The sequence below is a fragment of the Dermochelys coriacea genome, chromosome 2, assembly GCF_009764565.3.
Source record: "Dermochelys coriacea isolate rDerCor1 chromosome 2, rDerCor1.pri.v4, whole genome shotgun sequence".
Taxonomy (NCBI): Eukaryota; Metazoa; Chordata; order Testudines; family Dermochelyidae; genus Dermochelys; species Dermochelys coriacea.
In genome coordinates this window covers 194,049,853-194,075,355 of record NC_050069.1, presented here as the reverse complement: position 1 = coordinate 194,075,355, position 25,503 = coordinate 194,049,853, and the positions used below count along the sequence as shown (strand labels likewise).

The window sequence follows — 25,503 nt, the reverse complement described above, 5'->3', positions numbered from 1 at the left end:
GCTGAGGCTCTTCATATCCCAGTCATATTCACTATGCTTGGCTGCCTCAGGTGCTATGCTGCCTATGCTGTCCAACATACACAGTGAATCATAGAAATCAGAGACGGGTAGGACTGGAAGGGAGCTTGATAGTCATTGAGGCAGGACTAAGTATTATCGAGAGACCATCCCTGAGAGGTGTTTGTCTAACTAGTTCTTAAAAACAGCGACAGAGATTCCATAACCTCCCTAGCTAGGGGAAAAGGCAAGAACTGAAATAGTGGAACCAAAAAAAAAATGAAAGCTGATTTTCTTATTATCTGGGAAAGAAAAGGTGAGGTCAACTTCTCATTGTTTCAGCTCTATAATTAGCTCCCTGTAAATCACATGACATAAACACAAATATGGTACAAGAAACTCAAATACTAGATCTAGATCTGCCCACAACTCTAAAATAGCTTTTAATTCCCACTTTCATCTAAAGCCATTGTCTGTCTCTTTATTCAATTGTTTTCTTTGCAGACTAGACTGCAAGCTTTAGTTCTTTTCTGACCAGCTGTGACATACAGTACAATATCTTGTGATAGAATAGCACGGACTGAGGCAAACTGCATATTTCATAACACTGTGGACTATAGCTCGGAAAGGAATGTTATCACTGTATTCAAGGAGAGCTAAATAGGAAGAGAGCTGATTAGATGTGTGTATGTTGTATTTGAGAAACCAAACTAAAGAAATGCTGATACCTACAACTTAATGTTAATTATCAGAAAAATAAGTTTGGTGCCTGATGACGCTACTTTGCCAGATCATTTTTATAATATATTATAAGGTAAGTCAAGATAAACATGTCACTGTTGTAGATCACAAGCAAATTGTCATTACTGGTATCAGTAAAATTCCTAGTGAACTCTTCAGAGTATTTTAAAACCACCACAGAGGTGGCTAAGTTGACCAAAACAGTAAGTATGCTTGACCAAATTCAGTTTTTATTTTTTTATCATTTTGACAGATATCAGTGTTTAAGCATTTCTCTTTTTTTTAATTTAAATTTTCACTCTTGTAGAAAATTATGAGCTTTAAGTATTTTTAAAAAGTTATCAATTTAAATTTTCAGAGTTGCAGGAAATTATGAGTTGGCCACACAATAATTATTTAATGACAATAGATGTTTTACTGAGTAAAGCCCTGAATGGTAGTGGGTCTCCTCAAGTACTATTACGCCTTCTGACCTGAGTGGTTAACAAAAATTTGGGGTCTTGTGGGTTGTTTTCATTAGGAGGATAAATTGATGATGGAATGAGGTATTTCTTTGGTGAAAATCTTATTTACAAATAATATATTCAAAGTCCTGTTTCCTGAACACATTAGGACTCAAACAACAGGAAATCATTTCCTTGCCCAAGTCTCTTTTTCCCACCAGCACTTTGCCCAAACAACTCTCTTGGTTTTCTCTGAGTCACACTACAAGTGGTTCTCTGGCTATCCTTGGCTTTTGGCTGCCTTCTTGTTTGCTTCTGTGGTATTTGTCTACAGCTGCACTCTCCCACACTCAGTTCCACCAGAACAACACCCAACCCACTGAATTTGCGTCCAGTCCCCAGTGAAACCCTCTGCCCACAAGACTTAGCTCCTGCTTGGCCATTCATGTGGCCTGTGTTTTGGGCGGTGAGTTATCTTATTCCAAAAAGGAGGTTAAAGGCTTCTGACATTTATTCTGAACGAAAGGTGACTATAAAACCCACCAGCTTCCACAAGGTTTAATCCAGCCCCAGTATGATAGTTCTTACATGGGTGCTAACCAGCCTGTGGAACCAGGCAAGATCCTTCCATGCTCCTGGGGCTATCTAGTGGGCTATTCCCACAACTGAGGTATTCCCACAACTAGCACTACTCCTGGTTGACCCCAGACCAGGATGAACAGTGGGCTACTTCCTACAGACTGCTAGGGGAAGTGACACACACACCATCCCAAATAAAGAAAAACAAGAAAACAAACCCACACCTCCCACAAACAAAAAACAAATGCTAAATTAAAATGTTATATAAGACATAAAGAAATGTCATAAATTTTGAAACCTAAGGTTGCAGCAGCAGTAGCTCAACCAGTGAAAAATATAGTCACAGCTTCAGAAGGGGACTCCCTTCCAAAAGATCCCATAGACCATAAGAGTGAGGACACTGCACAGTAGTTTCAAAGCCTCAGCTATAGCCATTCAGACCAAATGTTTTTCTTGTGCTTAAAAAGGAAAACCTACTAGGTGCAAGCAAGTGGCTCAACATCTAAGTGCAAGTTTCTTGCTTGCTCTTTAGAGGCAAGGAACTTGTACTTAGATCATTAGGTTCTGATGTGACTTTGGGCAAGAGCAATGACTCCTAAGTCAGTGGTTACAAAGAAGCTACGTTGCACTCATGAGTAGCAACAAGTTTTCCTAAATGTATTCCTTGTGCATTCCAATTTTACAGGTGAGGAGCTATATGGACATTATAGAAATTAGCTGTTGAGTTTGCAGAGGGGTCTCGACCCTCCCTATCAGAGCCACTATAACATTCTGTTGGTCACTGCCAACACCAAGGGTATTAAAAGAGGGACTGTTCTCCAAGCAGAGGAGAAAATCTGGAGCAGAAACTCCCAATGAAGCATATATATATTTTCTTCCCAAACCAACAAAATTCTTCTGAAATCCAAATCTTCTTTTATCTTTGTCTATCAGAGTTTACTGTAAAAGGCTCTTCTTTGTGATTCGCCCTCTGCACCAAGAGTCCTAAGAAATAGCTTTAAGTAGTGACAGCGAGGCTTAGGTTACAAGTCATGCATCAATACCCATTCATGGATAACATTCCAATCATTGTCCTGTGCCCAGACCCATTTGCCACCTCTTGGAAGGGATTCATATCCACCAGTTCTTCAAAATCAAGAACCTTTTAAAATCACTGTAGAGAATTCCATACTCAGGGGTCAGAATAGGACTGGCTCTGGCCATAATTTTATAACCACAGTAAAGATTTTTAAAGATCCAAAACTTCACAGCATCAGACATTTTCTGGCACTGATCATCTGTAGCCGGTTACCTCCAACAGCCAAGATTGTTGGTGCCGCCCACTGTGTCAATCTCTGAATGGGATTTTTAACAATGCACCTCCAGAAATCCTTTGGAGAACATGGAACCACTCACTGAACACAATGGAAAATTAGGTGTCATTCCCGGATCACATCTAAATGTCCCTTTGTGGGCAGGTAAATACAAATAACATGCTGACAGCCAACACATTTTTTCCTCTGTAGACCCTTGCATACACACTATGGAAGCAAGCTTTGGAGCAGAGGGTGCATACCTATAAGACAGAGCTCAGAGCACATATCCTTTAAGTTCACTTCAGTAGCTGTATCAGTGGTCTGAACAAAAACATACACATGGCCAATAGGTTCAGAACAATAGTCCATCAAGTACAGTGTCATGTCTGTGACAATGGCCAGAACCAGCTACTTCAGAAGAAAGTGCAAGAAAACCTGTAGTGAGCTGTTATGATGCTCATACAGAAAGCTTTTTCCTACCTCCCATTAGAAGAAAGCAAGAATTTTGCTTATGATTGATGCATGAATGTTGAAATCTCTTCCAAAACCAGGGAATAAGTAGAGGTCAGAGCTTCTCTGTGACAATAAAAAAAAACAAGTAATCATGTCCTAGGCAGATAAGAATATGCAGTATTTCAAGATAGTTCACATAAGGGAGGTAGAAAAGAGGAAAAGGAAGAGCTAAAGACCTTCTCTAGACTGCTACTGGTCCAGAAGGCCCTTTGGACTTGATAGATAATGAAGGAACTTCCATTACATCTACAGAAAACTCCAGACTTTGTAAGGAAGGAATCCTTTTCCATCTTGACCAGGACAACTTGTTGTTAACATTGTCGAGCATTGGAAGAGTAGTATAGTTCAGCAGGATTTCTCCATTAGCCTCCTCAGTACTTTTTGATATTCTGACAGAATTCAACCAGGATATTTCATTTATTGATCTAGTAAAATTACATTTCTGGTGTGTGGGAAAACAGAAAGCTCTCTGGGGCAAGGACTGTCTTTCTAGTTGTACTGTGTTGTACTGTGATGAGGCTCTGGTCTCTTGATACCACGATAGTAGAAATAATAATAACCACCACAAAGTTCTGGTGATCTCAACTACACTTGGTTTCTCCAGGATGATTGATTGGAGTCCTACAACCAAGCAGTACAGAAAAGTAGAAATAGCCAGGTCTAGCTGGGTTCTTTAGGCAGATATAACTGACTTCCCATTTGAGTATCATCATGTGTCAAGTTTAATCAGACTGACAGATTAGATGAGTCTGTGGCTGACCTTTCTAGCTGCCATTACGTCCAAAAGACAGGCTTTCCAATTAGTTCCTCTGTCCATACAAGAATCACACTTTTTTTGTCGTGAGGAAAAGGCTATTCATGTAGATCAAGAAACGCTTTTGTTCAAATAAATTGTTCTTTCCACAATTTGTGGAAATAGTTCTCACGTTGTATTGTTCCAATTCTCAACACTTCTTTGGACGCTTGTGGCATAAATAGACATGCCTAGAACTCTGAAGATATATCTCAAGCATGTGGAGTACATGTGCCAGTTGTACCCTGTGCATCTTATTTTATCCAAAATGCCATGTCCTTAGGGCCTCAGAGTTGCTGCTGACAAGATGTTAAAATCCTGCACCAATTGGCATGCTTGGCCCTTGGGAAACTATTTACAAACAAGTCAAGGTTCCTTTTATGATGTCTCTTAGTGGCATTGTGGGGGAAAAGTGTATGAGCCTCATGTGAGGAAGATTTGCAAAGCAAGTTTCCATTCCTCTGCAGAGGCATTCATTGGGAGGAATAAGATGCTGGGTTGGTTCCCAAAATAATTCCTTAAATTATAAGGCTCTTGCTCTATTTGGGGGAAATTTCTATTTCTTCCTGTTACAGAACCTGTGTAGGAGAATGAGAAATTTCTTGCCAGATAATTTTCTTTCTCTTAGCAGCTTCTCTCCTCATTCAGCTCTCTCTGGTAGTCTGGTAAATCACCGGACTACACTTTGAAACAAATTGAAATTTTTGTCCAAAGGGAGATTTGGACATATGATTGCCTTAAGGTTATTTGTATATTAAGTTGTCTTAATGTTAATTGTTGGTCGCTGAAGAATTTCTACAGCCTTAGAAGAACTCTTCTGTTGGACTGAGGCGACAGGCAGGGTTTAGTCCTCAAGCCTCCAGCAGTAACATTGGACCTCCTCCGAATTCCACAAATGGGATGTATTACCACATTAGTGATGAATGAGGAGGGAAGCTGCTAACAGAAAATGATCAGGTAAAGAATTTCTCATTCATAATGTTGAGAGTGGACCCCAAAATGCAAACAATAACAACAAATTGATCAGTTTACATATAACCAAAGTTCTGCCTCATTTGTTCTTACATTCTTTACATGTGTCCTAGTTATTGTTTCATTTGTATGTGAATGTGCCTGCATTTACACGTTGGTATATTCTAAATCATCACCTATGACTCCCTTTCTCTTTGGTTTTGGACATTTTTCTTTAGTATTTGTACTTGTAGTGCTAATTGGTCACTCTCACTTCCTATTAATAAAGAAAATAATATTACATTCTTCCTTTGTCTGAGAAGTATTAAGCTTTGCTTAGATTACTGAGGAAGTACAGGCTATAGCTATAAATTTCTGGTATTCGTAATTGGCACATTTTGAAGAGTTCCATTGATTCTAAAATGGTACATGGAATTTTTACTCTTTCATTTATGATTGTTTCCAATATACTTAAATAGTGCCAAAAGAGGAAGACTGTACATGTGATCATTGAAGTATTATCAGGCTCAAAGTGTGGAAAATAGATTTCCACAGCTTGTGAAAATCTTGTAATTATTTGTCTTGTCCCAGATTGCTTATTTGATTTGCCCTGAAGGACCTGTGGAAATATTCATTCACCTGACTTTTTATAACACCACATAAATTCACAATGAATTAGCTAAGTGATTCACTGGATAATATTAATCCACTGTATTGATTCAAGTTCATGTGATATCTGAAACATTTATTTAAAGCTCCCTGACAGCAACCACTGGTATTTTTTTTTTAATTTTAGCAGATGAAACTGCCTATATTAGATAGCATTTCCAACATAATTTACAGATCAAGAATTACATTTTCTAACACAAATTGTAATATACAGTCTCCTGTTTTCCTACATTATGTAATTCATAGAATAGTCATATAGTGGTAAGCTGATTAGATACAGTTTCAAATGTTTAGTGTTACCTGTTAGATATATATTTGTTACTATATTTAAGTTAAAGGTGATGAAAGGAAATTGTAGCAATGAAGTATCTATAAGCCAAGGTCTGTACATAATGCCAGTGTTTTGTAGTCCATAAGAAATCTTTCAAACCTAAACTTCATGGTCTGATAGCATTAAATTATTACGGCATTTGAACATGAATCTTAATACTTAATTCCTCAACCTAAACTGTATCATTAGCTCTAATCCATACTAATGTAAATGAAGAAAGTCAGTCTAGAACACATTGGATTGAGCCAGTAGGTCTGTATAACTTAACAGCTCTTTCTTGGCTCCAGTTTGCTACTTTCTTCTATATATGTATCCTCAGGTACTCAAACAGTAGAATAGCAAAAAGTGTTGGGTTGTTGGGTTTTTTGGGGGGGAGATTGTTAAATCTTCATTGTACTTTGTTCCTCCTTCCCTTCTCACTGCTTCTGAGCAAATAAGCAGAGCAGTGAGAGGAGAAGAAAAAGTGCAACAGTTTTCACACTTTGAAGTGGAGTAGCGCATAGGCTTCAGGGAGAGGGTTGTTTGTGCTGTAATTGTTATAGTGGCTCAGCAGTGTGCACCCACAATTCAAAAGCTGAAAGCATTTCAGCTTACTAGCCTGGTGGGTCATAGTAACCACTCAGACACTTGGCTCAAGTGAAAGGGTGTTTTACTAGGCCTGGCAAGAAAGGAAAGGTTGCAGATACTCTAGGGTACAGTGGCTTAACTAGTTACAGGTCAAAGTGATCAACAGCAGTTCTTGTATGGGCCCTTAGGGGCAGTCTACCTGAGGGTTAAAACTTTTTTAAGGCCTAGTTCCTGGAGTGCCCTCTCCAGTCCAGGCTTTATTCAAAGCAAATAGGAACTTGCAGCTTTCCAGGCCAGGATCAGTTAGTGGGTTAGCTGTCATGGGGGTCCCTCTTCACTGGCTTCCTGTCCGACCTCTGCTTCTCTCCATAAGTCCCACACGAACCTGGTCCCGTCTGCATGTCTGACAGACACACCCTACTCCACAGCAGTTCCCTAGCTTCTGCTGCAACCTGCTCTGTATGCAATTCCCTCTTGGTTTCTCCCTGCATCTCTCTTCCCTGCAGCTTCTGGCTAGCCATGCCGCTGCTGCTTCTAGGGTGACCAGATGTCCTGATTTTATAGAGACAGCCCCAATATTTGAGGCTTTTTCTTATATGGAAGCCTAATACCTCCCAGCTCCTGTCCTGATTTTTCATACTTGCTGTCTGGTCACCCTAGCTGCTTCCCAAAAGTGCCCAGTCATTTCCTGGTTCAGTGTCTTTGTGGAGTTTCTGCCCTCTGCCTGGCCAAGAGGAAGATATGTGCACTCGAGAGGAGGTTGATAGGAATCATAGTGTCCTGCTTAGCAGAGCGATCACAGTGCTTTTCATGCCACTGAATTTGACCCTTCCCTACTACTGCAAATGGATGCAGAGCAGAGCAGTTGGGAGGAAGCAACAAGGGATTAGGAATAGAGTGCAACTAGGAGGGCAAAGAAGCAACCAGGAAATGGGCTGGGGAAGAAATCAGGAGGGAGCAGTAGAGGAAGTAAAAAAAACTTGAAAAAGAAGAGAGAGAAATGGGGGAAAGACAGAGAATATAAAATAGAATGGTAGGAAGAGGGAAAGGAGAGGAAAACAATTAAAAAGACAGCAAAAAAAGAGTCTGAGAAACATGGTGTCATTGTGTGTGTCAATGGATAGAGGTAAGTGAACAGTATGTACTGCAACAGGAGGCATAGACGGTTAATTTTTTTAAAGGAAATTATTAATTATAGCATCTTGCATTTTTACAAGTATTCTGGCTTTGCTTAGAAGTAGAAGCTGTAATATGTTTTAATTATAATTTTAATAATTATAAATGATCATTTAAAACTATAAATGATGAAAGGTTACTAAAATTAAATATCAATCTTTTAATTGCTTATTAATGTCTTAATTTGATAGTGATCATGTTTAATCTAAATTTCATGTCACTATATGTAAGAAAGGTGGGAAGACTTGATATAGTTAGTGTGGCTGTGGAATGCTGACATAATGGGTTTGGTGAGTGGTGAACACAGGAAGAAAAGCTTGAAAATAGAAAAGAAAATAGAGACTGTTGAAAAGAGTAATACTACTTATTTTCCAATCCAGCCCTTGATCTAGATAGAATTTGTTCTCCTTGTTCTCCTTCTTGTTCATTTACACGTTGTTTTAAAAAACCACCCTGTTTTTAAAAGCACTGAAGCCAACCTAAAAAATCAGAGTAAAGTATACACAACAGCATTTTGTGTATGTCTCCATAAAAATGTTACTTTCTGCTATGAGTCTTAAATGTTCAGCCTAGGGATGCCAATTTTCTAACTGCAGAAAACTGAACACCTTTGCCCCGTCTCCTGCCCTGCCTTGCCCTGTCTCAGAGGCCCCATCTCCACTCACTCCATCCCCCCTCCCTCCGTCACTCCATTTCCTGCACCCTCACTCACTTTCACCAGGCTGGGATGGGGGTTGGGGTGCTCTAAGGATGAGGGCTCTGGCTGGGGGTGCAAGCTCTGGGGTGGGGCCAGAAATGAGGGGTTTAGGGTGCCGGAGGGGGCTCCAGACTGGAGCTGAGAGGTTTGGAGTATGGGAAGGGGCTCAGGGCAGGCGGTTGAGGTGTGGGAGGGGGTGCGGGGTGCAGGCTCTGGGACAGACTTAGTGTGTGGAAGGGGGTTCTGACCTGGGGCAGGGGGTTGGGATGCAGGAGGGGGTTGGGGTGCGGGCTCCAGCCGGGCAGCACCTACCTCAGGCAGCTCCCAGTAGCAAACAGCATGTCAATGGAAACTGCAGAGCCAGCACTTGGGGTGGGGGCAGCATGTGGATCCCCAGGCTGCCCCTGCACCTAGGAGCCAGACATGCTGGTTGCTTCCGGGAGCCGCGTGGAGCCAGGGTAGGCAGGGAGCCTGCCTTAAACCCACTGTGCCACTGACTGGACTTTTAATGGCCCTGACAGCGGTGCTGAACCAAGCTGCCAGGGTCTCTTTTCAACCAGGTGTTCTGGTCGAAAACCGGACTTCTGGCAACCTTAATTCAGCCTGTTCTTCATGTTACACAGTCACTTAAAAAATGCAGACCCGTTTGACATGGGACAGTAGCTGTTAAAATCTTTAACTATCCATAACACTGTCTTCCCTAGAACATAATGTCACAAGATGCTAAAACTTTGCAGAATAGTTGCTAGTGCTAGACAGAGAGAGCCTGAAACTTCTCTGTGAGGGCTATAGTGGCAGTGCAGATATAGCATTGAAAGAGACACATCAAGTAACAGTATTTCTATTTAGGGCATTCCATTGCTGCACTTTGCCTTATTCAAGTAACTAACAAAAGTACTTTATGGTTCTAGAAAGATTCAGGCAGACAGGAGCTTTACAAATATAAACAAAACACTAAATCCTTTCACTTGCATAGCTTCCAAACAAAAGAAGCTAGCAGACTATTGCAGAAGAGGTTTCCCTCACTCCATTTTATTGGAAAACATGCACAAAATGTTTTGTCCTACCATAGCCTTGTAAACAGGGTGAAATTCTGGCTGGATTGATGTCAATGGAAGTTTTGCCACTGACTTTAATGGGGCCAGGATTTCACCCTTAGATTGGTATTTAAAATTATATTTAAAAATTACATGCTATTCATTTCATACATATTTATCACACTATATTTTAGAACCATGTAAGCATCCGTAATTTTTGACATCTAAAAGAAACACAGAGTTTTAAACTACAAAGTTCACATATTTTACCTTTTTTTAAAAAATTGCTCTGTAGGCCAATTCAAAGTTCGTTCTTTCTCTCTCATACGTGCTTTTTAGTCAATATGCTGTATTCCTCTAAGAATGCCATATATTCATATCTGACTGTATGCTTTAAATGAAAAGGGGAAGTTTGGTAACCCGCAGATGTGCCCCTTGTGTATATGTAGACCACATCATAAAGACACCACAGCCAATTTGAATAAACTGACTGTATCTGGTTAGGACTGAGTACCACAGCATTTAGTTGAGAGACTAAATGACCTCTTATCTATTGAGGGAGTAGTCTTTCCAAGTTGAGGATTAGAATTCTCTTGGCAGTGTGGGAATTCACCTTGTAGAAACTGTCTTGGATAAATGGAGGAATGGTGTTTGATGCGTTATTGTTGGTTTGTGAACAGTTGCAGCCAAGCCCTGACTGTATTTGATAAATGTTAAGATAGGTTTCTTCAGAAAATTTGCAAAATATCTAAGAACTAGAAATAGCCAAAGTTTTCCTGACTGAGAGCTATAAGATAGTTGAATAGTCCCCCAAAGGAAATAATCCCTTTAATAAATAAATATAAATAAATAAAAAAAATAGACTGCAGAAAGTTCTAGAAATTATGCTTTAGGGAAAATATAGTATGGGAAACAAGCTTGCACAGGGAAGGGGAAAAGACTGAATGACCTAATAGATCTTTTCCTTAGCTAATTTATGATTCCTTGCTTATTGTAACTTTTAGATGGATATGATGCTATTTCTTGTTCACCAGATAATTTAAAACAAATGTTATTAAAATACATATCTTCTATTTTATTATGATAAAGCTGTATATTATAAATACGACGGTAATATAAATTTTAAATTAAAACCACTTTTAATACTAATATAGCTTTTTTTTAAAAGTCATGCTCTCAAAGGTAAAAGGAGAGTGTTAGGATGTTGTTTTTGTTGTATATTTGCTTAGCACTGACAATATTAAATAATACTTTTTAAAAACAAATGTGCTCACCTATCTGAATATCTCAGGCTAGGGGCAGGGGGTTGGGGCATGGGATGGGGTGAGGTGGGTTCTGGGTAGCGCTGACTTGGGGGGCTCCTTGGAAGTGGCTGCTTCTGCCTCAGTTTCAGGCCAATGGGAGTTGCGAAGTCAGCGCTCTGGGTGGAGGCAGTGCACAGAGCTGCCTGGCCATGCCTCCGCCTAGCAGCTGAGCAAGGGGGATGTTGCTGCTGTGGGGGGAGGCGCGGAGCCAGGTAGGGAGCCTGCCGGCTCTGCCAACCTCCCCCCCAGCACTAGCGGGGGCCCCAGGCCACGCGCTGCCGCCCTTCCCCCCTCCAGCACCAGCTGGGGTCCCGGGCTGTGCGCCTCCTCCCATCATCACCCGCGGCGCCCCCTCCCCCAACACCGCGGCGCCCCCTTGGCAGCCCTGCCCCCCAAGTTTTAGACACAAGTATTTTTAATAAAAGTCATGGACAGGTCACAGGCCGTGAGTTTTTGTTTACTGCCTGTGACCTGTCCATGACTTTTACTAAATATACCCGTGACTAAAATGTAGCCTTAACCATGATCACTGGTCCCTAAGACCACCAACTTCCAGTCCAGTGATTAATTCATCTTTATCCATCATAATGAGGTCCAAAATAATTACTTGGTGTTGGATACAATACCTTTTGTGTTAGAAAATTATCATCCATAATTTTTAGAAACTCTAAAAGGGGTTAGCATGTCCTTAAACTCTGTTTTGGATCAGCTTTTGAAAAAGATGGTCAGACAGCTCACACAGTATGCACACTCTGAAAGACTATTAATAAAATTCATATTCTCCCAGAAGACTCTGTTAGCTGCATCTCCTGCCCTCCACGTGAGCAGTTGGTGTTTGAGGCAGAGATGGCTCAAGGGAAGACCAGCTGCTCTCACATTGCTTTGCCCCAGAATCCTAAGCACTGATATTGAGATTTAGTCAAATGTTGGGTTCACCATTCCTCAGCTACAGCCCTCAAAGTCATGGAATACCCAGGGCTTCATCACCAAAGGCCTAGTTAAGCTCTGGAAGAAGGTCTCTGTCCTGGTTAAGTCTCTTCCTCAAGACAAGTGCCAAGAACACGAGAAGCTTATGCCCATGGTAGGCCTATCAAGAACTAACTGCAGGAAGGGGGAAGAGAAAATGGAGCTGCTGGCAGGCACAGTGCAAACTCTCCTGCCATCTCCTTTCAATTTGTCAGCGACACATCTGGCAATGTCACTTAGTTGCAGAAGTCCAAACTAGTAGTCAGTTTTATTCAAAGCTGATGAGAAAAACAGATTTATCATAATAACCAGTTGACCCCAATGTAAAATCACTAGAAGGTCATTCATGTGGTCATAGTTCATATATAAACCACACCTTTAGATTGATGCACAAGTCTGTTTAGTTGAAACAGGTTCATGTCACTTTGAATATTTTTGCATCATTGCTGTCCTGCTGGACAATAATTTCTGGTTCCAGAATCTGTTGACTGGCTGCCTATTGGCTGAGACATAATCACATGACCTAAAAGAGAGCAGACTCAGCCAACAGTAATTCTCATGCTGCAAGCATGCTTAGAGCATACAATCCTAATGAGAGATTTAAATTTATTCTGTTACACTGTATATTTTCTTTCTCTTTGATTTCCAGCTACGTTGTTGAACACACACATTGTGCAAGAAATGAATTAAAAATATTGTGAAAACAAATTACCTATTTAGCCCAAATAGAGATGACTCAGCAGAGACTAACTGCTATAGTAAAAAAGGCTACTGAAAATTAATTCATACTTTGTAATTTAATTCAGAGATACTATACAGTAGATCAAAAGGAAACTACAAAATATCAGTTACAAACATAGATTGTTTTGTCTATAGTGACACAAGGCTTCATTCATCAGATATAAAATACAAAGCCATAAAGGTATCATCATCTGAACTTTGCATTTCCTGACTTTGGAACACTCAATTTCTCAAATTTAATGTTGCATTAACACTGGTTTTTTTTACATTCACTATTATGCAATGATTTACATGTGAATAAAACAAAAAAAGTAGAGTAGTTCTTTAAATGTGGGGTTGCAACAGCTCCCCACTTCAGGGTCCATACCTTGTGTATATGACTTGCAGGCGTCCCATAGCTAAGACTTTGGTTGCCAGCTCTGGTGACCCAATACTTTCTGATTGCTGACAGTGAAGGCACTTTTCATGGCAACTACTTGATTAGCTATGTTACTGCATCTGTTTTCTTGTCTACCCAAAGCGTTTTCATCTTTTACCTCAGTGTTTTTTTCTCTGAAAAGTTGTGTTTTGTGTTTACTTCTCTTTTATTGTTTTGGTTTTTTTTTATCATTTTTGCTAACTTGAGCTTCACAAAGTTGTTGGTTTTGGCACTACTGATTAAATCAGATGTGAAGTTAGTCCAAAAGTCGTCAAGGTGCAAGTCTTCTTAAATGTAATTTATGCGATGGAGAGGACTGTACCCTGGAAATCAGTGACTCTGAAGAAGATGGAAGAGTCATGCAGGATAACCAACTGAATATGCGCTCCCAATGCGGTGCTATGGTTATGAGGGCTAGCATAATCCTTGGCTATATAAATTAGATGGGGAGGGCTCTGGATTACTACAGAAAATTTTTTCCCAGGTATCTGCTTGGTGGGTCTTGCTGACAAGCTCAGGATCTAACTGATCATCATATTTAGGGTCGAGAAGGAATTTTTCCCCAGATCACATTGGCAGAGACCCTGGTTGTTCGTTTTTTTCCCCTTTCTTTGCATCATTGGGCACGGAGATTTAAACCGGTGTAAATGGTGCATTCTGTGTAACTTGCAGTCTTTAAATCATGATTTGAGGAATTCAGTAACTCAGCCAGAGGTTAGGGGTCTATTACAGGAGTGGGTGGGTGAGGTTGTGTGGCTTACAATGTGTACGAGGTCAAATTAGATGATCCTGATGGTCCCTTCTGACCTTAAAGTCTATATTGAAAAGGTGTAGGAGGTGTTTATTACTACTCTGGATACAGCTTTGGTGAAGCCATTAATGGAATACATACTGTGACCAGTTCAACTGTTCACCTTTTAAAAGGATGTTAAAAAATTGAAAAGGGTTCAACAAAGAGGCACAAGAATTATTTGAATTCTGGAAAACTTGCCTTACAGTGAGAAATTAAGGAAGCTCAGTCCCATCAGTTTATCAAAGAGAATGTTAAAAAGTGACATATTGTGTTATATAAGCACCTAAATGAAATGAAGATTCCTGATAACAGAAGGGTTTTCAATTTAGCAGGCAAAAGCATAACAAGATCCTAAACTGGAAATTGAAGCTAAACATATTTGAACTAGAAATAAGGCACACTTTTTTACGAAGGGAAGAGATGGATTTTTTATCACTGGAAATCTTCAAATCAGGATTTGATTGTCTTTCTAAAAGATATGGTAGTTCTAGTTCATTCAGAAATTATTGGGCGTGATATAGGAATTACTGCATGAAATTCTATGGCCTGTATTATGCTGAAGGTTAGATTAAAGTATCGTAATCGTCCCTTCTGGCCATAAAATCTATGACAGTGTTCTCAAGTCAAGTTTCCCCTGAGGTGCTAAAACTGAATCATTCCCAAGCACTGAGCTGTAACACTAGCAATAGAAGTCCCATAGCACACAAGCATCCTCAAAGAATTTAGCTATATCAAGCTCATCAGAGCGAACGGAGACAGGACACTGATGTTGTGCAGTGTGACACACCGCCTGGTGCTTGGTCACGATTCAGAGGACCAAGTTCAGGGTGAGTAGAGCCAGTCACATCACTCAGTTCTTTAGATCATCTTACCTACCCACTAGAGGGTGAGGAGCCCTGGTGGGCCAGCCTATACTCCACCCTGGTCCCAAGGCCCTCTGGGGATATAAGTTGGCGGCTCCTTCACGGGGCCATGAGCATGGGTGTGTTCTTGGCGCAGTTTACCCCTATCCTGGACACATGCCCCTTTTGCGGCGTGAGGGAAAGCCTGCTGCACATTTACTTAGAGTGCGCCAGGCTGCAGCCCCTATTCCAGCTCCTATTAGACATTTTGTTAAGGTTTTGATTGCACTTTTCTCCTCACCTTTTTATGTATGCATCCCTATCTGTGGTCCCACAAAGTCACGGGACCTCCTGGTCAACCTCCTCCTGGCCCTGGCTAAAATGGCCATCTATAAAACCAGGGTGAGGAGGTTGGCCGATGGAGTTTCCTGTGACTGGGGGGCCTATTTCCGATCCTCCGTCCGTTCACGTATCCGGGCAGAGTTCCTCTGGGTGGTTTTCACTGACTCTCTTGACACCTTTGAGGAGCAGTGGGCACTGTCCAGGGTTCTCTGCTCCATGTCCCCATCTGGTTCCCTTAGTTTGACCCTTTGACCGCACTCCTGTCCCTGTTGTTTCATTAGTTGTCCCCTGTAATCATTTGGTTTCCAGGTCCTGTGGATCCCCCTCTTAGGCTGGGGTGGGGATCCTTTAGCAGTGGGCGGGCTTTGCTTTGCCCGCCCACTTCCTGGATCCCAATAAATTCTTGGCTCATGCTCTGTGGTGCTTCCAAATCCAGCAGTTTGAGCACTGGAAACTCACATCATTAGGTCAGAATTGCATCTTCCTAGAGCTGTTGTCACTGAGGGAGCATGCATGGTGTTGATGCCTGTGTAACACTGATGGACCCCGGTTGTTGGCAGGCAGTACCGAACCTGTGGCCTCTGCAGCTTAGTGCATGAACCTCTACTGCATAAGCTAATAGAACAGACTCATTAATCTCTCTCTCGCTCTTACTCTCTCTTAGAATGCCGTACCCCAGTTATAAGTGCTTTTGCCTTCAGTACTGGCTCTTGTGCCAATACTATTGGTTTCAGAGTAGCAGCCATGTTAGTCTGTATTCACAAAAAGAAAGGGAGTACTTGTGGCACCTTAGAGACTAACAAATTTATTTGAGCTCACGAAAGCTTATGTTCAAATAAATTTGTTAGTCTCTAAGGTGCCACAAGTACTCCTTTTCTTTTTGCGAATACTATTGGTGTTACTCACGCCAGCAGTCTTGGTGCAACTGGGACCAATGGCTCCTCTGGTACCAAAGACACATCCACCACCCAATTCTGTGCAGTACCTTAAACTATTATCTGGAGCAGAATAAATAACTGTCTTAGAGTATGTCTACACAGGCTGGGCTCACAGGGCTCTTGCTACCATGATAAAAGCTGCTGTATGGGCAGCACTTCAAAGTTGCAGCTTGGGTTGGCACTCGAGCTCTGAAGCCCTCCCTGCTTCCTAGGCTTCAGAGCCCAAGCTCCAGCCCAATCCACAAAGTCTACACAGCTGTTTTTAGAGCAATAGCACAAGCCCCACCAGTGCAGATCTGTTGACCTGTGCTGGGAGGTTGCTGCCGTGTGCTGTGTAGAAGTACCTTTAGAACATACGGGTTCTTATTTCTTTGGATTCTTGATCAATAGATTATGCTGTATCTGAGGGTATGTCTACACTGCAATCAGAGGTGTGAGTGCAGCTTGTGTAGGCATACCTGAGCTAGTTTTAATCTAGCTAGTGCAAGTATGCTTACACAAGTTGTAATCACACCTCAGATTGCAGTGTAAATGTACCCTAAGACAACTATTTCTAAATGAATCTATAGCTCAGGATCATTATAAGGCACATTTATTCTGAAGAATGATTGATCCCATATCCAGGCTCGGATACATTCGCCTCCAGAAGATACAAATAGCAGCCACATGGAGTTGTCCACATACCTATGCAAAATGGTATTGCCTGAATTCAATGTTAGGTTGTGATTCTACGTTTAGCTTCTTGGTATCACATAATCTGCTTCCAAACAGAGAGTGCTCCATCTTCCCTCCACCATTTATAATAACTAGTGTTTTTGTTTTGAGATATCTTCTTCTTCTTGCTAGAAAATGTAATTATTTTTCCCCACCTGCAAAGAGCCTGAAGATATTCCTCCTATTACAGGATGCTTTTATTGTTGCGCCAAAACGTTCGCTGAGCTTGTTAGTATAAGTGGGGATCTGCTGTGACACTACCTTCAGAGAAAATACAATTGCATACCTGTAATTCTTGTTTTCTGAAAGTGGTTAGTCATGATAGATACATGCTTATCACGCACTTTCCCCACAGCATTGCGGGATAGCTACTGTTCCATTCAGATTTATTCTTAGACTTTTTATTGTTCATAAAACATATAGGGCAGTAGGAGTCTATCAAGTTTCATTCCAGGTGCAGGCATGCACTATCCTGCTATTGGCTGGCATGTAGATTTCACTGATATTTCTCAGTTACCTGCATAAGTCACAAGCCCTAGAATCTATCTCTACATTTACTGTGCACCATCACATGCATGTCACATGAACATTTTCTTTCCCCTTCCATTTTCATATTGTAAATATAAAACAAATCAAGAAATAATTTAGCACGTAGTCCTATATAAAAATAAAAACAGTAAACTCAAATGAAGGAATTTTTGGTTGGCTAGTAAAAGAAAAGCAAACTAAGAAGTGGCTGGTTAGAGGCATATACTCTGTACTTACCCGAGTACATATTTCCGTATCTACTTATTTGTATATGTGGTTTTGTGCTGAAAAATATTTACTTGGTGCATCGATGGAGTCTAGTTTCAGCTCAGCAGTTTGATTTTCTTCTTTCTAGCTATTTCAGGTAATTTTATCTGGTTTTCCACATTTAGCTGCTGAACTGTTGTCTGAGGCCCCTTTTTCTATGTTTAAATGTGTGAGACCCGGTAGCAATAACTGTAAGAGATCTGACTACAGTATAGATTATGAACATAAGAGCAAAAAGAAAATTGGAAAATATTATGTTACTATGAAGCATAACATAGCTATGGCATAGAACTCTTCAAATGCACAAAGGCAATATCATTGTGTAAGTGAAAAAACAGAGGTAATGCACACAAAATGCATCTAAACACTCTGAAGAAAATGTCAACTGTGGTTTGTAAATCCACACAGAAACACTGAGGATGGTTTATCAGAGCATCCTCAGTGTGTGAAAAATATGTGATGTGAACATCGACAAATATAGAAGCCCATTCATTATACAAAGGTCACAGATTTCCTGTATTTGTAATGCAGAGTTAGTCAAAGTATAGCACACAGAGGTCTATTGTGGTGGTCTAATGAGACTACAGATCCCATTGTATTCCATCTTGATCAAGATATGCTGCTTTACAGCAAGATAGGGAGTTTGCACATTGGGACCTGTTGTTTCTAGGATCTGCACTTCGATATTAAGGATAAAGGTGGCTGCAATCCATTCATAACATACAAATTAAGGGTAAGTTTCGAATGAAGCCTTTAGTGGGGAAAGTCTGGATATTGCTGTAATAAAATGCCCTGCAGCTCAATTTTTTTTCTTTAATCCAGGTTTATAATGTAATTGTGCCTTTCTTTGTATTTGCTTATATCTGTAACTATCGCCCTTTTGCCAACATACTGTATTGTTTTTAGTATTAAATTACACAATTTAAAAGCCCCTTATTTCAGAGTCAGCTATAATCAAATACAACTGGCACCTTTGCCTAAAAGCATCAAGATTTTTCTGTTCGTATAATAATGATTGCAAACAGATATTGGAAGTATGCTGATCTCCGCATTTTCACACTTTTTTGAGGGGGAAGGTGGTTAATTCAAGTTCACAAGATTATTAGTAAGTCAATTAGTGATCCTGGAGGAGAGAAGAGATTTTTTTAGTACAAAAACAATCTTGCAAGCCAAGCACTTCCCCTCCCCCAAGCCTTTTCAGTTGGCCTAAAGAAAAAATGGATTCATGGCTAGAGGAAAATTAAACATTACAGCATTATTTAAAACACCAGGTAAAAAATTAACTCTGCAAACTCTTTTTGTACCATGTCAGCATTTCTGTCTGTAATTTAATTAAATACAATTTTTAAAGTTTTTGGATTTAGCCACAAAGTTCTTGGATCTTTGCTGAGTAGAGAAGGAAGGGACAGATTACATAGCAGAGTACGCACCTTCAATGATGATTCCATGGAGTGATAAACTTGGACTATTTATATGTTTTCCTTTAAAATATTCATTGAAATGTAGTGCTTGAGAAGTGTGCCAAATTTGCAGTCTCCAGGACTTAAATACTTTCTTTGTCCATACAACAATTACAGTATAGGCTGAAGTACTGCAAACTTCCTCTCACACCCTTCCTGGAAGGACTATGTCTATGGTTGAGAGGGGAGTTGGGCCTTCACACTGATCATTGGCTTCTCTGTTGAGACTGCCAACAAAGCTAAGAGAGAGAGACAAGGTAAATGAGGTAATATTTTTATTGGGCCAACTTGAAAGTTGCTCCAATAAAAGATTTTACCCCACCTACCTTGATTTTCTCATATCTTGGAACCAACATGGCTGCAATACTGCAAACAACAAAGGTAAGATGAGCTGTGGTTTGGGGGCTGTAATAAAGTATCAGGAGCACAGAACTGAAACTGAGAACCATCAAGGTATTTCAGATAGTCCATTTAACAGCCATCAGATTAGCAGCTATTAACTATTTGAGCAGAGGTACATTTTAAAAGCTCATGATTTTTAAGTCATCAAGCATGATGGCATCTTCTCAATGATAGGAATCTGCTGTTCAGTCAAACTTGGAACTGCTGGATTTTTCCATGTTTTCCAAGTCTCAGAAATGGGCAAGAAGTTCCTCCCCATTCACCCCCTGTGCAGTCTGCCTGCCTGTGCTCTCAATGAACTTTATTGACATTGCTCCCCTCTCTTTTGTGGCCACGCTCAGAGGCAGAGGTTTCTTCACTAGCTCTCTGAGGGCTCTTTTCCTCTGGAGTTTTTTTCATCTTCTGCATCTATTGCAGGTTGGTCTCCATTTGGCCGGGAGAGGGTGTTTAGGGAACACTTTGAGGAAACCCTGGATTAGTCAAAAGGCTCCTTTTCTTGCAGCCATCACCCTGCCTCCCCCAAGCAGCTTCCATAGTTTTGTTTGGGGGGGGGGTTATAATCAATAGATACCTGAATTAATTTCCCCCCAGCATAGTTCCTGCACTGTCTCAGTTCCTCTTCAGTAGCATGTCTCAGGTCAGTCAGCAGTGGGACAGATATGTGCAATGAAGGACCCCCGGCAAGATGCCACAGTGGCCAATTTCTGGTGCCCATGGTGTTTCAGCGAGAGCTTGTTCCCTGCCTTGTTTCCCCAGCCAGTCAACATCAGCTGAGAGGTCTCCCTGCCCAGGGAGATTCCTCTCAAGCCACAAATGATCCCCTACCCCAGTACTCTGAGTTTGAGCTGGTAAAACACAACTCAACCCAAAATGACATGAAGATCCTGGCTTTACCAGAACATCATTGAACTTCAGTGTGCCCTCAGCCATCTCCCTATAAATCCATAGGAAGTATTGGAATTGAAGTTAAGCCTCCCTGATAGCTACAGAATATATAAAGAGGTGGTGGCAGAGGTGGTACCGTATCTTAGATCAGAAGAGCTGAAGTCCCCATTTTGAAATGAGTTTTCAGCTGAGTTTAGGATGTACAGGTCCAGAACTGGACAAAGACTTCTGGATATTTTTTTCATCAGAGAAACTAGAGTCAATAATGCTGAGAATTTAAAATAAGTCCAGTGTAAGTGAATTAGTTTTGAGTTTGGTGAGTCATGAATTGGGTAGAATTGCTGTTCTCTGTATCTTTCTGATGCTTTTACATTAGAGATAGAAGGCACTTAAATTAAGTTCCCTTTAGTTTTAATCAGGCATTTATTTAAATAAATGAATCAGCAAGGATACAGAAAGGGACTCTGAATCCCATCATTCAGCTATGGTCTTTCTTCCACTGTTGCTAGGAAAAAACAAATAAATATTTGTACAGCAAACTAATTTTATTTTGCTTATAGGTTGGATGGAAATGCAGATAGAAATTTAAAAAAATACATTTACTGTAATGCATCCGATGAAGTGAGCTGTAGCTCACGAAAGCTTATGCTCTAATAAATTTTAGTCTCTAAGGTGCCACAAGTACTCCTTTTCTTTTTGCGAATACTGACTAACACGGCTGCTACTCTGAAACCTACATTTACTGTAGTTAGCTTATACCATGCTAAGCATATTTGGACTGCAGGCTGGCAAAGACAAGAGGCAAAGTTTGAATGTTCTTCTGTATTAAATAAATCCTGGCATCCCAATTTTATTGGATAGAATGTGAACTAAAATTTCAGTGTCGTAGAGTTTAAGGCCAGAAGGGACCACCAGATCATCTAATCTGACCTCCTGTATATCACAGGCTACTAAATACCACCAGCACAAAAGCACTAAACTCATCAACCAAAATTAGACCAAAGTATTACAGCCTTCTGGAGACTATTGTCTGCCACAGGCAGAGAGGGAGAGACTGAGATGTACCAATGCCCGAGGACCCTGCCCTGGAGGCATTGATTTCATGAGATGTATCCGGATGATCCTAGCAAGTGATCTATGCCCCATGTCATGAAAAGGAAGGTGGAAAAACCCCAAGATACCTGCCATCTGATATGGGGGGAAATTCCTTCTGGATCCCGAATATGGTGATTATGATCAGTTAGATCCCAAGCACATGAGCAAGACACACCAGCCAAGCATCTGAGAAAGAGAATACTCAGTGCCACCTCAGAGCACCAGGCCACCCTGTCCAGTGTCCCATCCCACTGTGGCCATCTCTAAAGCTTCAGAGAAAGAAGACCAAAAAAAAAAATCAGAACACCTCCGGGGTTCCCTTCCTGAACCCTACAGGTGATGGGCTGAAGCCCTGAAGCATGAGATTTTAGGAACATAAAACATGAACCAGAAAGAACTCCCAGGGCCAGCCCAGCCCTCTATCACTGTAGGAAAATCCATCATACCAGTGGTTCCCAAACGTTGTTCCGCCGCTTGTGCAGGGAAAGCCCCTGCCAGGCCAGGCCAGTATGTTTACCTGCCGCGTCTGCAGGTTCGGCCGATCCACCGCTTCTAGCAGCTCCCATTCGCCTGGAGCAGCGAACCGCGGCCACTGGGAGCCGCGATCGGCCAAACCTTTAGACGCGGCAGGTAAACAAACCAGCCTGGCCCAGCAGGGGCTTTCCCTGCACGAGTGGCGGAACAAGTTTGGGAATCACTGCATCATACAATCCCTCATAAATTTATCAAGCTCTATTTGAAGATTAATTAAATCATTTCCATCCTACCCGTGATCACAATCAGTTGTTCTTATGCCAACATAGTTGTTTAGTTTAAATAGTAGTTCTCCCTCCATGATCGTTACCCCACACCCTGTTTATAGAGAGCAATCATATCTCCTCTCAGCCTTTGTTTTGCTAAGTTAAACAAACCAAGTTGTTTTAGTCTCCGCTCGTAATCAGGCTCTCCATTCCCCTGATCATCCTGCACGTGTTTCAATTTAAATTCCTCTTTGTTGAACATGGATAACCAGAACTGTACACAGTATTTCAAATTAGGTCTTATCAGTGCCTTGTACTGTGGGACTAGCATTTCCCTATTTCTACTGGAAATATCTTGCCTTCTGTATCCTAGGATTGCATTTCCTTTTTCGCAATCATATCACGTTGGTGGCTCATAGTCATCTTGTCATCAACTAACACACCTAGGTCTCTCCTCTCCTCTTTCATTTTCAACTGATGAGCCCACAGCTTCAAGCAGAAATGTTTTCAATGTGCTTTTTATACACACATGCAGTTTATTCATTTCCAATTTTTGTGATAGTACTGTTATACACTTAGTTATATGTTCATCTGTCTTTGTACCACTCTATACATATTTGATAAAATCAAACATTTTTTTTTAATAGGAACAGCTTAAACTTTAGGACATTGGCATTTGCAAAACACTCGCTCATTGAACGATTAGGCAAGTGCGTGGCTGGGTAATCTTTTAGAGATTGAGTAAAAGTTACTTTGTCATGGGATTGCTTTCTGTATTTTAACATTCAGGTCTCTTTCTCTTTCCCTGTCTGTAGAATCATCTAGAATTAAGTCATGCTAAGTTCAAGGCTGTGAACTCTTGAATTCTAAAAATGCCACTCAGTACAACTAGCTTCTCCCCTTTGCTCCCTCCTCACGTTTAGGTTCATCGCAATCTGTTCTCTTTGCTTTGACTATATCTTTCAATCCCCTTTCTCTCCAAAGAATAGTGAGTTATTTCTTACTTGTTTCAATGCATCTTTATGGCATTTATTCTCAATATTCGCTGCCTTAGTATACGTGCACGAATTCTATTTTTTCTAATATTGTGAGACCTTTACCTGTTAACTGCAGTTGGTAGGTGAACAGTTGCTTTGGCTCAGCTTCATCCAGTCTCTTTCTTCTTCCACAGACTCTTGAATGATCATACACTCTTCTTACTGAGAAGCTGCACATAATGACTTCAGCTTCCCTCAGCAGATATTTTTGATGCCCGGCATCCTTGCTTCACGTTGAGCCCTCTCTGGTAATGGAGACAAAACCTTAACTGTAGCTTCAGGAATAACACACATCACCACCAATGCCCTCTTTCCAGATTTTATTTTTAGCTGGGAGTAAATTAATCTATTTTAGCAGCAGACTGCCTGGCAAAGAAAAGGAACTGAATAAAATGAAGTTTAACTCTCTCTTCCAAGGGACTTTGGGAGCCCCCCAATGATAATGATGCATTGAGCAGTAGGGTCTCTCAAAAGCCTGACACTAGAAATAAAAATGTTTTTAAAAAAATTAACTTCAATAATTTAACAAGAAAACATACAGTACAATATTCAAGACACTTCAGTTCAGTAAAATATATATTCAGTAGGGCTCGCTATTTCCTCTTTAATACCTGCAGGACTACCTGGTCAGGAGACAGATGCTTAATCTACAGGCAAATTCCATTCAGATTTTTGAAATGGAGCATGTAATGACAAAGAATATGAATATGTCCAAGTAATTTAATTTTTCCATCCTATCTAAAATTACTTTGTTACAATTCATCTTCATGGTCACCATTTTACGTACCTGAAAATATGGCCCAGGAAGAAGCATCACATAACTATCAAAACAAATGGAAAAGAAATAAGTTTTTGACCCTGTGATACCAAGGCTGCATGTTTGGGTTCCTAAATGTGAGAGATTTCTTCATGAATTATGTTCATCCAAAGCTACCCCTCTGGCTACACTCCTGATATTGGCATGCTCTCTGGCCTCTCTTCACAGGATATGATGGCTATGTAAACACAAACAATACGGTCATCAGCTTTAATGCATGCATACAGAAGAAGAGGTAGAACTAAGGGACTTCTGATAACAGTGATAGGAATGCCAGATTACATAGGTTAGTTGTGTGCACATTTAGATTGTATCTGGTCATGCCATTAAAATATTAATATAAAATATAAATAACATATCTGTAATCTCTGTTGGCCCTCTGCCTAGCCATTATTAGTTGAAAGCCCCTGTAGTCAGGTAGAAGTGAGTATTGACAAGGAGTTCAAAGGAGGATGGGGGGTGGTTTTATGGGTTAGTTTAGGGAGGGAGGTTCCATGCGGTAGAGGTTACATGGGAGAAAGAAGAAAGGCATTTGTGGGAGAAGTGAACAAATAGGCAATCAAAGCCAACATAGAGTCAGGATGCAAGGGCCAGGCTTGCTCATGGGAGGAGGAGAACTAGGAGCACAGTTAGGTCTTGTTAGCAGCAGCCCTGCTGGCAGCTTAGTGTGCATGTTCCCAGGATTCTGAGCTATCAGCAGGCAGAGGTGCTAGCCTGGCAATTCCATGAAAGCAGTAACTTTAATAAATTAAACTGACAAGCTTTCAAGCAACACAATCTCTTTATCCTACTACAGAAAACAGAACATGGATGAGTTGTACAATGGGCAACAAATGTTGAAATGTATGGTACACTTGCAGTGCCTAGTTACTGTGTTATTCCTCATTTTCACTATACAGAATGCCAGAAATACTACAGGTGAAGTAAATATTATGGTATGGTACATAACAAGGTTTTAACTATGTTTATTATAGATATGTGAGCAGGTTGAAACCTTGTTATTAAATATAGGGACACAGCAGATCTAAGACCTACTTTCCAAAAAAGTTAGGTGCAGTTGAGAGACAGCTTTTTTTTAAAAATTAATTAGTTTAAATGGAAAGAGGTTCTATTAGACAGCTTCACCACCTATTTTAATTTTTCAAAGAAAGGCCATAAAATGACACCCTAAAAGGCTAATGCATTCTTCAAGAATAAAAACCTCTAAAATTAAAAAATATATAGTTTTATAGATGTGTGATTTACCAATACCTCCATGAAATATTTTTGATAGACTTTATAGCAAAGAGAAGTTAATCAATCTGAAATGGTAGTTCAGAACGTCAGTGAAATTATAAATGGCAGGTAAATATTAGAATTGTATTTAACTCCTCACATAGTCCTTTTGAAAACAAGGCCAGTTATTAAAAGAATAAATTTAATTTT

At 40.6% G+C, this 25,503-nt stretch overlaps 1 protein-coding gene across 3 annotated transcripts in view; it reads left to right on the top strand.

Annotated features, from left to right (window-relative positions):
- ANO10 (anoctamin 10) overlaps positions 1–25,503 on the top strand; it is a 240,475-nt gene that overhangs the window by 213,557 nt on the left and 1,415 nt on the right. The window lies entirely within an intron of this gene.